Source organism: Pongo pygmaeus, chromosome 21 (genome assembly GCF_028885625.2).
Source record: "Pongo pygmaeus isolate AG05252 chromosome 21, NHGRI_mPonPyg2-v2.0_pri, whole genome shotgun sequence".
Taxonomy (NCBI): Eukaryota; Metazoa; Chordata; class Mammalia; order Primates; family Hominidae; genus Pongo; species Pongo pygmaeus.
Genome location: NC_072394.2, coordinates 65,083,615 through 65,096,876, shown reverse-complemented (window position 1 = coordinate 65,096,876; position 13,262 = coordinate 65,083,615). Strand labels below are relative to the sequence as shown.

The 13,262-nt window shown below is 51.2% G+C and overlaps 1 long non-coding RNA gene across 2 annotated transcripts; it reads right to left on the bottom strand.

Annotated features, from left to right (window-relative positions):
• Nucleotides 1–102: 102 nt before the first annotated feature.
• On the bottom strand, nucleotides 103–5,126 carry LOC129021782 (uncharacterized). 2 transcript variants are annotated; one of them, XR_010125102.1, is made up of 4 exons: nucleotides 3,740–5,126; nucleotides 1,776–1,897; nucleotides 883–1,099; nucleotides 103–252 (listed from the first exon to the last, which is right to left on the bottom strand). It is a non-coding gene; the product is annotated as an uncharacterized LOC129021782 (long non-coding RNA). The 2 variants fall into 2 exon arrangements; XR_008496141.2 differs by having other exon boundaries at nucleotides 191–252; nucleotides 883–1,104.
• Nucleotides 5,127–13,262: the final 8,136 nt, after the last annotated feature.

Genomic DNA, 13,262 nt, shown 5'->3' with positions numbered 1-13,262 from the left:
GAAAGCTGTTGCCTCAGTCACGGGGAATATTTATCCCTGCCCTGAATGTTTCCCGGGTCCCACCTAAGAAATCATAAAGGCAAGACCTGAAAGGATCAAACTGCTTCCAAGTAATTTAATTGCATCCCAGAAAAAAAGCTGAACAATATTCACAGGAATACAGTAATATCAAGCACCCAGTAAGGTAAAAGTCACATTGTGTGGCATCCAGTCAAAGACTGCCAGGCATTTAAAGAAGCAGGAAAATACGGCCTGTAAAAAAAAAAAAAAAAAGGAATCAATGGAAATTGTTCCAGAACTAAGACAGATGTTAGAGTTAGCAGACAAGGCCATTATTATAACAGTTTTTACATAACACCCTCCATATAGTGAAAAAACTTTGGCAGAGAAGTAAAAAAGATCCAGGGCCGCCGCACGGTGGCTCACGCCTGTAATCCCAGCACTTTGGGAGGCCGAGGCAGGTGGATCAGCTGAGGTCAGGAGTTCAAGACCAGTCTGGCCAGCATGGTGAAACCCCATCTCTAGTAAAAGTACTCTAGTAAAAATACAAAAATGAGCTAGGTGTGGCGGTGCGCACCTGTAATCTCAGCCAGACTCGGGAGGCTGAGGCAGGAGAATTGCTTGAACCTGGGAGGCAGTGGTTGCAGTGAGCCAAGATGGTGCCATTGCACTCCAGCCTGGGCAACAAGAGCAAAACTCCATCTCAAAAAAAAAAAAAAAAGATCCCAGTTATAGTAATAGATATGAATTTCCTCAGCTGCTGCTAAAATGGGGAGCAGGGAAGCTAAGGCTGTGCTGGGGTGAGGCCCTCATTTCTTCCGGCACTTAGCACCACAGCCAGCAGCCCCGCAAGCCTGTATCTTGGTCTCTATCCAAGCTTACCTGCATCTACGCAGCCCTCATCCTGCATGACAGTGAAGTGGCTGTCACAGAGGACAGGATCGATGCCCTCACTGAAGCAGCTAGTGTAAACGTCAAACCTTTCTGGTCTGGCCAGCGTCACAATCAGGAACTTCACTGGCAGTGTGGGGACTGTTGAGCCTGCTCCAGTGGTTGGTGCTGCCCCAGCAGGAGGTCCTGTCTCCTCCACCACTGCTGCCTGAGCTCATTAGGAGAAAAGAGAGGGAAAGAAGAATCTAAGGAGGCTGTTGAGGACATGGGCGCCTGTCTTTCTCACTGCTTTTGAAACATGTTCAATAATAAGTTGCACTCTAAAAAACTAACAGATGAAAACTACAATATGAATACAAAAAATATAAATGATACAATAAAAATATATGTTATAGAAATATATAAATGTTAAAAATATTTAAAATACAATAAATAAATAAGCCTGTAATCCCAGCATTTTGGGAGTCTGAGGTGGGCAGATCACCTGAGGTCAGGAGTTCAAGACCAGCCTGGCCAACATAGTGAAACCCCATCTCTACTAAAAATACAAAATTTAGCCGGGCATGATGGCACACACCTATAATCCCAGCTACTCGGGAGGCTGAGGCAGGAGAATCGCTTGAACCCTGGAGCCAGAGGTTGCAGTGAGCCGAGATCACGCCACTGCACTCCAGCCTGGGTGGCAGAATGAGACTCTTGTCTGGAAAAAAACCCACTTGTGTATACTAGGGAATTTGACAAAGCTGCATATGTGCGTGTCCAGGACAGGATGCTCAGAGAAGACCTGAGAAGACCACTGGCCATCTATAGGTTCAGCACAAGCAGGAAGTGAAAGTGGAGCAGAATTATAAATGGCCTGCTTAGCCAGATGTGGTGGCGCACACCTGTAATTCCAGCTACTCCAGAGGCTGAGGTGGGAGAACTGCTTGAACCCAGGAAGCAGAGGTTGCAGTGAGCCAAGATCATACCACTGCACTCCAGTCTGGGCAACAGAGTGAGACTCCATCTCAAAAGAAAAAAAAGAAGGTAAGCTGCTAATAAAGGAGACACAGATATGTATAAATAAATACGTACATAGATACATATGTAAGGAGCATGTTAAATGTTAAGGGACGTCGGGCGTGGTGGCTCATGCCTATAACCCCAGCACTTAGGGATATGTATAAATAAATAAATACGTACATAGATACATATGTAAGGGGCATGTTAAATGTTAAGGGAAGTCGGGCGTGGTGGCTCACGCCTGTAACCCCAGCACTTAGGGATATGTATAAATAAATAAATACGTACATAGATACATATGTAAGGGGCATGTTAAATGTTAAGGGACGTCGGGCGTGGTGGCTCACGCCTGTAACCCCAGCACTTAGGGATATGTATAAATAAATAAATACGTACATAGATACATATGTAAGGGGCATGTTAAATGTTAAGGGACGTCGGGCGTGGTGGCTCACGCCTGTAACCCCAGCACTTAGGGATATGTATAAATAAATAAATACGTACATAGATACATATGTAAGGGGCATGTTAAATGTTAAGGGACGTCGGGCGTGGTGGCTCACGCCTGTAACCCCAGCACTTAGGGAGACCGAGGTGGGAGGATTGCTTGAGCCCAGGAGTTTGAAACCAGCCTGGGAACATATGGCAAGACTTCATCTCTACAAAAAATTTTAAAAATTATGGCCAGGCACGGTGGCTCACACCTGTAATCCCAGCACTTTGAGAGGCTGAGGCAGGTGGATCACCTGAGGTCAGGAGTTCGAGACCAGCCTGGCCAACATGGCGAAACCCTGTCTCTACTAAAGATACAAAAATTAGCCGGGCGTGGTAGCACACGCCTGTAGTCCCAGCTACTCGGGAGGCTGAAGCAGGAGAATCGCCTGAACCCAGGAGGCAGAGGTTGCAGTGAGCCGAGATCGTGCCACCATGCTCCAGCCTGGGTGACAGAGCAAAACTCCATCTCAAAAAGAAAAACAAAAAAAAAATTTAAAAATTATCCAGGTGTAGTGGCGCCTGCCTGGGGTCCCAGCTACTTGGGAGACTGAGATGGGAGGATGCTTTAGGGGGTCCAAGCTACAGTGAACCATGTTCCCACCACTGCACTCTAGCCTGGGTGACAAAGTGAGACCCTGTGTCAAAAGAAAAAAAAGAAAAAAATATTAGCTGGGCATGGTGGTGAGCGCCTGTAATCCCAGCTCCTCAGGAGGCTGAAACACAGGAATCACTTGAGCCCAGGAGACAGAGGTTGCAGTGAGCCAAGATCATGCCACTGTACTCTAGCCTGGGCAACAGAACAAGACTTCGTTTCAAAAAACAAAACAAAAATCAATCAAAATAATTCATCCTATAACACACTAAAATGGAAAACTACATGATCATCTCAAGATCAGGTAACCAGAAAGAGCATTTGACAAAATCTGACATCCATTCCTGATTTTTAAGAAGAGTAGCTTTCAGCTGGGCGCGGTGGCTCACGCCTGTAATCCCAACACTTTGGGAGGCCGAGGTAGGCTGATCACGAGGTCAGGAGTTCGAGACCATCCTGGGTAACACAGTGAAACCCTGTCTCTACTAAAAATACAAAAATAAATTAGCCGGGCCTGATGGCGGGCGCCTGTAGTCCCAGCTACTCAGGAGCCTGAGGCAGGAGAATGGCGTGAACCCAGGAGGCGGAGCTTGCAATGAGCCGAGATGGTGCCACTGCACTCCAGCCTGGGCAACAGAGCAAGACTCTGTCTCAAAAAACAACAACAACAAAAAAGCTTTCAGCAAAGTAAAGATGGAAGGAAACTTCCTCATCCCGAGAAAGGGCATCTGTGAAAGATACAACCAGTGTATTACTCACAGGTAAAGACGGAGTGCTTTCCTAGAGCCAGGAACAAAACAAGGATTTCTGCTCTCACCAGTTCTATTCAACACAATACTGGAGGTTCTAGCCAGGGCATTAAGGCAGAGGACAAAAAACATCAGATTGGAAAGGAAGAGGCCACTTTTCTTAGCAAACGGCATGATCATTTATGTAGAAAATCCAACTGAACCTACAAAAATGCTACTAAACTAATAAATGAGTTTAGTGAGGCTTCACGATGCAAGAGCAACACACAAACTTCAACTATATTTCAGTCAACTAGCAGTGAAAAATTGGAAATTTAAATTTAAAAATTAATACCATTTGGCCGGGCACGGTGGCTCATGCTTGTAATCCCAGCAGTTTGCAAGGCCGAGGCTAGCGGATCACCTGAGGTCAGGATTTCGAGACCAGCCTGGCCAACATGGTAAAACCCCATCTCTACTAAAAATACAGAAATTATCCAGGCGTGGTGGCAGGCGCTTGTAATCCCAGCTACTTGGGAGGCTGAGGCAGGAGAATCGCTTGAACCTGGGAGGCGGAGGCTGCAGTGAGCTGAGATTGCGCCACTGCACTCCAGCCTGTGCAACAGAGTGAGACTCCATCTCAAAAAAAAAAAATTAATACCATTTATAATGGCATTAAAAAAAAAGAAATATGGACCGGGCATGGTGGCTCACACCTGTAATTCCAGCACTTCGGGAGGCCGAGGCGGGCAGATCACGAGGTCAGGAGACCGAGACCATCCTGGCTAACACGGTGTAACCCTGTCTCTACTAAAAATACAAAAAAAAAAAATTAGCCAGGCATGGTGGCAGGCGCCTGCAGTCCCAGCTACTCGGAAGGCTGAGGCAGGAGAATGGCGTGAACCCGGGAGGCAGAGCTTGTAGTGAGCTGAGATCGCGCCACTGCACTCCAGCCTGGGCGACAGAGCAAGACTCCGTCTCAAAAAAAAAAAAAAAAAAAAAAAGTTTTTTTATGTTTAATTTTTTGGGTACATAGTGGGTGTGTACATTTATGGGGCACATGAGATATTTTGATACAGGCATGCAATGCGTAGTAATCACATGGGAGATATGGAGTGTCTATCACCTGAAGCATTTATCATTTGCGTTACAAATAATCCAATACTATTTTAGTCATTTTAAAATGTGCAATTAAATCATTATTGACTGTAGTCACCCTGTTGTGCTATCAAACACTAGGTCTTATTCTTTCTGTTTTTTTATACCCATTAACCATCCCCATTTGCCCCCCTCCCCCAACTGCGATACCCTTCCCAGCCTCTGGTAACCATCTTTCTACTGTCTGTCTCCACAAATTCAATTGTTTTAATTTTTAGCTCCCACAAATAATAGTGCTGTGATAACCATCGTAGCGCATGTATCTCTTTCTTTCTTTTTTTTTTTTTTTTTTTTTTTGAGACAAAGTCTGGCTCTGTCACCCAGGCTGGAGTGCGGTGGTGAGATCTCAGCTCACTGCAACCTCTGCCTCCAGAGTTCAAGTGATAATCCTGCCTCAGCCTCCTCAGTAGCTGGGACTACAGGCGTGAGCCACCACACCTGGCCAGGTATCTCTTTCATATACTGATTTCCTTTCTTTTGGGTATATGCCCAGCAGTGGGATTGCTGTATTTATGGTAGCTCTGTTCTTAGTTTTTTTTTGTTTGTTTTTTTGTTTGAGACGGAGTCTTGCTCTGTCTCCCAGGCTGGAGTGCAATGGTGCGGTCTAGGCTTACTGCAGCCTCCACCTCCCGGGTTCAAGCGATTCTCCTGCCTCAGCCTCCAGAGTAGCTGGGATTACAGGGGCCCGCCACCATGCCTGGCTAATTTTTGTATTTTTAGTAGGGATGGGGTTTCACCATGTTGGTCACGCTGGTCTTGAACTGCTGACCTCATGATCCACCCACCTTGGCCTCCCAAAGTGCTGGGATGACAGGCGTGAGCCACTGCACCTGGCCTACCAAACATTTTTTAAAGAACTAATACGAATCCTACTCAAACTATTCCAAAAAATAGAGGAGGGGGAGGAGGGGGGAATGCTTCCAATCATTTTATGAGGCCAGTATTATCCTGATACCCAAATCAGACAAAGACACATCAAAAAAAGATTAGAGGCCAGGAATGATGGCTAATGCCTGTAACCCTAGCACTGTGGGAGGCTGAGGTAGGCAATTCCTTGAGCTCAGGAGTCTGAGGCCAGCCAGCCTGGGCAACATGGTGAAACCCCTCTACAAAAAATTTTAAAAATTAGCTGGATGTAGTGGTGTGTGTCTGTAGTCTCAGATGCTCAGGAGGCCGAGGTGAGAGGATCAGTTGAGCCAGGAGGTGGAGGCTGCAGTGAGCCATGATCATGCCACAGAACTCCAGCCTGGGCGACAGGAGACCCAGAAAAAAAAAAAAAGAAGAAGAAGAAAGAGAGAGAGAGAGAAAGGAAAGGAAGGAAAGAAAGAAACCCGCAGACTGGCAGAAAATATTTTCAAAACCTGTATCTGATAAAAGACCTGTATCCAGGCTGGGCACAGTGGCTCACTCCTGTAATCCCAGCACTTTGGGAAGCCAAGGAGGGTGGGTCACCTGAGATCAGGAGTTGGAGACCAACCTGGCCAACATGGCAAAACCCTGTCTGTACTAAAAATACAAAAATTAGCCGGGCCTGATGGTGCACGCCTGTAATCCCAGCTACTGGAGAGGCTGAGGCAGGAGAATCGCTTGAACCCGGAGGGCAGAGGTTGCAGTGAGCCGAGATCTCGCCACTGCACTCTAGCCCGGGAGACAGAGCGAGACTCCATCTCAAAAAAAAAAAAAAAAAGGAAAGGAAAGAAAACATATGTCCATACAGAGACTGGACTGAAATGTTCATCGAGGCTTTATGTGTCATAGCCAAAAATGGAAACAGTCCACACATACACCAACAGGCAGATGGATAAATAATGGTACGTCCCCCTCGAAAGACAGCATACTGTGTGATTTTATTTGTATAAACTCTAGAAAATGCAAACCAATCAAAACTGACAGGAATCATGGTGGTGGTTGCCTGGAGTGGTGAGCAAGTGGGATTACAGACAGACACAGGAAATGTGGGGAGTGATGGGAGGTGTCTGCTGTCTTGATGATGGCAGTGGTTTCACAGTTGCATATAAAAGTCAAAACATCGGCTGGGCACGGTGGCTCGTGCCTGTAATCCCAGCACTTTGGGAGGCCGAGGCGGGTGGATCACGAGGTCAGGAGATCAAGATCATCCTGGCTAACACGGTGAAACCCCGTCTCTACTAAAAATATAAAAAATTAGCCGGGCATGGTGGCGGGCTCCTGTAGTCCCAGCTACTCAGGAGGCTGAGGCGGGAGAATGGCGTGAACCAGGGAGGCGGAGGTTGCAGTGAGCTCAGATTGCACCACTGCACTCCAGCCTGAGCAACAGAGCAAGACTCCGTCTGAAAAAAAAAAAAAAGTCAAAACATCAAATTGTATCCTTTAAAAAGTGGATTTTATTTTGCATCAATTATAGTTCAAAAATTTTACAGAGACTATAGGTGCTATTTGGCAAGACTTTAGGACACACTCACTCATGCAAAGCGTTGAAGTCCGCTCTCCTCTGGGCGCCGGGTGTCCAAGGCTGAGTTCTTCAAGGGAAACCTCTGCAACCTATATCTCCTGAGCCCATGAAATCTGGATGAGCACTTCTTTAAGAAAACCTTCTGTACAAAATTGCAGATCCCCAAAACAGAGAGGGGAGTGTCCTCCCGAGGGAAGCCATCTGGGTGGCTCCATCAGGAGAGCCTCCAGGGACCTGCAGAGGAGGTGGCACCGCTTAGCTGTCAGGAGGCTTGGGGCCACCAGCACTGTCCCCAGAAGCCACTAGGCGGTGTCTGAGAGCAATGCTGGAGCAGGGACGGGGCTGGCTGAAGGGAGCTAAGCCCCTCCCCTCAGTCCCTCCACCCGCTGTCTGTACAGTAAGTCGTTTACTGGGCCTCCAGTGGGTCTCGTGGGAAAGGGCCAGAGGGCAGGTGTGAAGGAGGGATTGAGGAGGCAGGAGGACCCAGCACTCAAAGACACTGTCAGCCTGAGCCTTTTTTGCAGAATCCTAGAGCAGCCCCCAGTGGCTCACAGCAGTTGCTGCCTTTGCAGGGTGATCCCAGTCAGGGTCTCTGAGTGCCCCTGCGTCCACCCCAGAGCACACTCACACCTGCTCCTGCCCCCGTTCTGCCCCGCAATTACTATATATAACTTTGACTGCCAGTGTCACCCCAGATTTATGCCTCTTTAGCAGTGTGACCTGGCACAAATTCCTTAGCTGCTTCTCGCTCTAGCTATAAAGTGAAGCGACTGTCATGGAGCCACCCAGCCGTGCTGGAGTTGGCTGCTTTCAACAAATCAGTGCCTGTCCAGTGCTCAGAAAAAGGTGTGGCACCCAGGAGGCACCCAGCATACTAATACCATCATCACCATCATCATCACTACTACCATCATCGTCACCATCACCACCACCATCACCATCGCCACCACCACCACCACCACCATCATCACATCACCATCGCCACCACCACCACCACCACCATCATCACATCATCACTATCGCCACCACCACCACCATCGCCATCGCTATCATCACCACCATGGCCATCATCACCACCAGCATCACCATCACCACTATCATCACCACCATCATCACCACCATCACCATCGCCACCACCACCACCACTATCATCACGTCATTGCCATCACTATCATCACCACCACCATCATCACATCATCACCACCACCATCGCCATCGCTATCATCACCACCATGGCCATCATCATCACCACCACCACCACCACCATCATCACCATCACCACCATCATCACCATCACCATAACCACCATCACCATCATCAACATCACCATCATCACCATCACCACCACCACCACCATCATCACCATCACCACTATCACCACCACCATCACCATCACCATAACCACCATCACCACCATCAACATCACCATCATCACCATCACCACCACCATCATCACCATCACCACTATCATCACCACCATCATCACCATCACCATAACCACCATCACCACCATCAACTTCACCATCATCACCATCACCACCACCACCACCATCATCACCATCACCACTATCATCACCACCATCATCACCATCACCATAACCACCATCACCACCACCATCACCACCACCACTATCACCACCATCATCACCACCACCACCATCACCACCATCAACATCACCATCATCACCATCACCACCATCATCACCATCACCACTATCACCACCACCACCACCATCATCATCACTATCATTATTGTCATGATTGTCTATCACCATTATCATCACTGTCACTATCATCACCACCATTGTCATTATCACCATCATCATCTTCACCATCATCATCTTCACTATCACCATCATATCCACCATCATCATCATCATCACCATCACAACCACCATCATCACCAACACACCGTCACCATCATCACCATCATCACCATTATCAACATTGTCATTGTCACCATCACCGTCATAACCACCATCGTCACCACCATCATTGTCATCATTGTTATTATGCCCAAGATCACAAGGCTAGGTCTGGATTTGGGGCTGTTGACTCAGGAGGCCACACTGTAGCCACCCCAATCTCACGCAGGCCCCTATTCAGGCTGCCTGGGCAGGTATCTGTGCACAACAGCCCTGGCTCCGCTCTCCAGCACCTCCTTCAGGCTCACGTCACAGGCAGGTAAACACGTTCTCAGACATGCTGTGGTGCAGGCTGGGAGAGGAGCCTCCCTCCTCCTTCCCAGAGCAGCTGTTTCTGGGCCAAGCAGGGCCCAGGCCAGCCCCAAATGCATTGTGTGTAGAAGGGAACAAGCCCAGAACAAGGAAATCCTCCTTCCAGGCCAGGGAGGTGGGTGTCCGGGTGAGTGGCAGGTCAGGGCCATGGGATGGGCCTTCTCCCAGAGCAAGCCCGACACTGAGCTACAGCCACCAGCCCCCACTCCTGCCCCAGATAGAACCCGCTCTTGGGTGAAGGCTACGACAGCCAGCCTCAGAGTGGGACTTATGGGGTGTGGGGAGCACACGGACCTGGCCGTGAGCTGTCGGGGGATTCCTGGGGCACTACCTCCTAAGCCATGACTCTGGGCATCCTCTCGTCTTGGAGGGGGCTGGAGAGGAGTAACAGCCCCGCCCCAGGTTTGCAGAGGCTCAAGTGAGGTCACCAACATGAGGGGGAGACCCAGCTGCCCGGGGGACCTGGAGACTGTCACGGCATTTGTCACAGGGCTCCTGGGAGCATTGGGCCAGCGCATCTTTCTATTTTGTGCCATTCAGTTTTACTTTAACTCACTTTACTATTTTGTTTTTTGAATTTATTTTACTTGATGAGACTTTAGAATTTTTACATTGAGGGAGAACCTACCTATGAGAAAGTGCCCAGATCCTGAAGGTCCCACCCCTGTGGTCACGGCTAGCACTGGGTCAGAGCCTGGGGGGTCCAGGGTACCTTCCCCACGCCCCTCCCCGGAGGCTCCTTATGCCCCTTTCCAGGACATGGTGAAGACAGGAGAGGGGCTGGGCTGGCCAGGCCCGGGCACTGGGTACTGGGTCCCACCATGAGTCTCCCTGGGGTACAGGCCGACCCAGCAGGGAGACCCGGAGAAGTCCTCTCCCCACACCTCCTGGGGGCTGGCTGAAATCTGAGCCAAATGACAGGAAAAGAGGCACTTCCATCCCAGTGGACACACCAAGGGCTCCCACGCTGGCCGGGCGCCAGGCCAGCTCAGCCAAACTGGTTCAAAGAGAGGAAGCTGAAGGGGAGACCAGAAGCAAGGCCCACTCTGCCTCCAGGACCAGGCCCGCCTGGGGCAGAGACTGGGGTCTGTCCCCACCCGGGACCTATGGGCCTGTATCCTGATCTGGGCCCAAGCTGACCTCTGACCCCAGCATAGATGGAGCCCCAGTCCCGGCTCCAGGCCAACTTCTTTTTTTTTTTGAGACAGAGTCTCGCTCTGTCCCCCAGGCTGGAGTGCAGTGGCACGATCTCGGCTCACTGCAAGCTCCGCCTCCCTGGTTCACGCCATTCTCCTGCCTCAGCCTCTCGAGTACCTGGGACTACAGGCGCCCGCCACCATGCCCAGCTAATTTTTTGTATTTTTAGTAGAGACGGGGTTTCACCATGTTAGCCAGGATGGTCTCGATCTCCTGACCTCGTGATCCGCCCGCCTTAGCCTCCCAAAGTGCCGGGATCACAGGCATGAGCCACCACGCCCGGCTTTTTTTTTTTAAGACAGAGTCTCGCTCTGTCCCCCAGGCTGGAGTGCAGTGGCATGATCTCGGCTCACTGAAAGTTCCACCTCCCTGGTTCACATCATTCTCCTGTCTCAGCCTCTCAAGTAGCTGGGACTACAGGCACCCGCCACCATGCCTGGCCAATTTTTTTTTTTTAAGCTGGAGTTTCGCTCTTGTTGCCCAGGCTGGAGTGCAATGGCACGATCTCAGCTCACCGCAACCTCCGCCTCCTGGGTTCAAGCGATTCTCCTGCCTCAGCCTCCCTAGTAGCTAGGATTACCGGCATGTGCCACCACACCTGGCTAATTTTGTATTTTTTTTTTTAGTAGAGATGGGGTTTCTCCATGTTGGTCAGGCTGGTTTCGAACTCCCGACCTCAGGTGATCCGCCCACCTTGGCCTCCCAAAGTGCTGGGATTACAGGCATGAGCCACTGCACCCGGCCTCCAGGCCAACTTCTGACCCCAGGCCCCAGCATTCCGGAGCCAGGGCAGCACCGTAATTAAGGCAGAGACCTGGGAATCAGACAGGCCTGTTTCTGGTGCCACCTCCACACACACCCAGCTCTTCCTCTCTCTGAGCCTCAGTTTTCCCATTTGGAGGCAGAACCTTTCCTCCTTAACCCTGGGTGGAGGTGAGGATTCACAAAGAAAAGGACTGCACCCCAGGGACACCATGAGGGGTGCACTATGCAAAGGCAGTGTCGAGTCCACACGGGGTGCACATGCAGACACAGAGAAAAACTAACTTTTACTTTTGCTGCTGTTTTCCCATTGAAAATGGGCCGCCTCTGGCTGGGCGCGGTGGCTCACACTTGTAATCCCAGCACTTTGGGAGGCCGAGGTGGGCGGATCACGAGGTCAGGAGATCGAGACCATCCTGGCTAAGATGGTGAAACCCCTTCTCTACTAAAAATACAAAAAATTAGCCGGGCGTGGTGGTGGGCGCCTGTAGTCCCAGCTACTCGGGAGGCTGAGGCAGGAGAATGGCGTGAACCCGGGAGGCGGAGCTTGCAGTGAGTGGAGATGGCACCACTGCACTCCAGCCTGGGCAACAGAGCGAGACTCGTCTCAAAAAAAAAAAAGAAAAGAAAAAAAGAAAATGGGCCACCTCTGTCTGCCTGTGTGTCCAGGAAGGGGCCTGGGACTGGCTCTCAGGGGGCCTAGCTCCTCCTGCCCTCTGGGAAATGTGGAGAATGTCTAAGCCAGCAAGCAGGCATGGGAAGGGAGTGGCCGGCCAGACGCAGGGCTCCATGGAACAAGGTCCCCAGTGCCAGGACAGGACAGCAGGCTCCATTCTTCCGCCTGTGAACTGTGGCCTGAGAGGAGCCACCTCCTGGGAGGCCCACGAGGGGTCCTGACCGGCCACCTGGCACCTGCCGGGGCCGCGCAGAGACCCCGTGGCAGCCCTGTGGGAAGGGCAGTTATCAGCCCATTGACAGAGCAGGGACTGAGGCCAAGCGGGACGGAGTCGCTTCCCCTGAGTCATGATGTGAGGATTCGAGGGCCAGGCATGCCCAGTGAGAATGGCGGGATTTCGGGCACGGCACGTTCAGAGGCAACGGTGTGGGGCCCCCTCATTTCTCGAGCCCTGCTGGCGCCCAGCCGGGAGCCTGCGACGGGCCCCAGAGGAAGGCAGCTGGGACTCCTGCTCCACCCCCACCTCCCCGAGCCCAGCCCAGCTGCTTCTGAGAGCATCAGGCTGGATGTGCCGCGCAGCAGACAGGCCCAGAGGCTGTGTTTGCCGTGAAAGCCTCTGCGGAGTGATGGAATCCACATTCCTGCCCCAGGTGAGTCGCCCAGGCTTGTCTTGCTCAGCCTGGCTCTCCTGGCTCCTCAGGGTTCCCAGCCACTCGAGGCTCCCAGCTCTGTGGCCCGGCTGGAGCTCCGAGGCCCTGGAAGTTCTTGTGGGACCCAACAAGCCCCTGAGGGGCAGCCAGAGGCCCTCATCTGCTGGGACTCCTGCAGGTGGCTCCGCAGGGTCACAGGTTGCCCTGGGCCACAGTGGATGGAGCCTAAGTCTGCCCTGCAAAGGGACCCCAGAGAGGGGATGGGGTTGCACCCCTGGGCCGGCCACTGCGTTCCATGCAGACCTCTCAACCGGCCATGCTGGTGGGAGGTGCCCAGCAGCTGGCAGGGCCCAGGAGGATTCCTGCCAAGAACTTGGCACCCGGCCTAGGAGTCAGGCAGAGCCGCAGCCCCCACCTCCCTCCCACAGCGGCACCACCTCTCA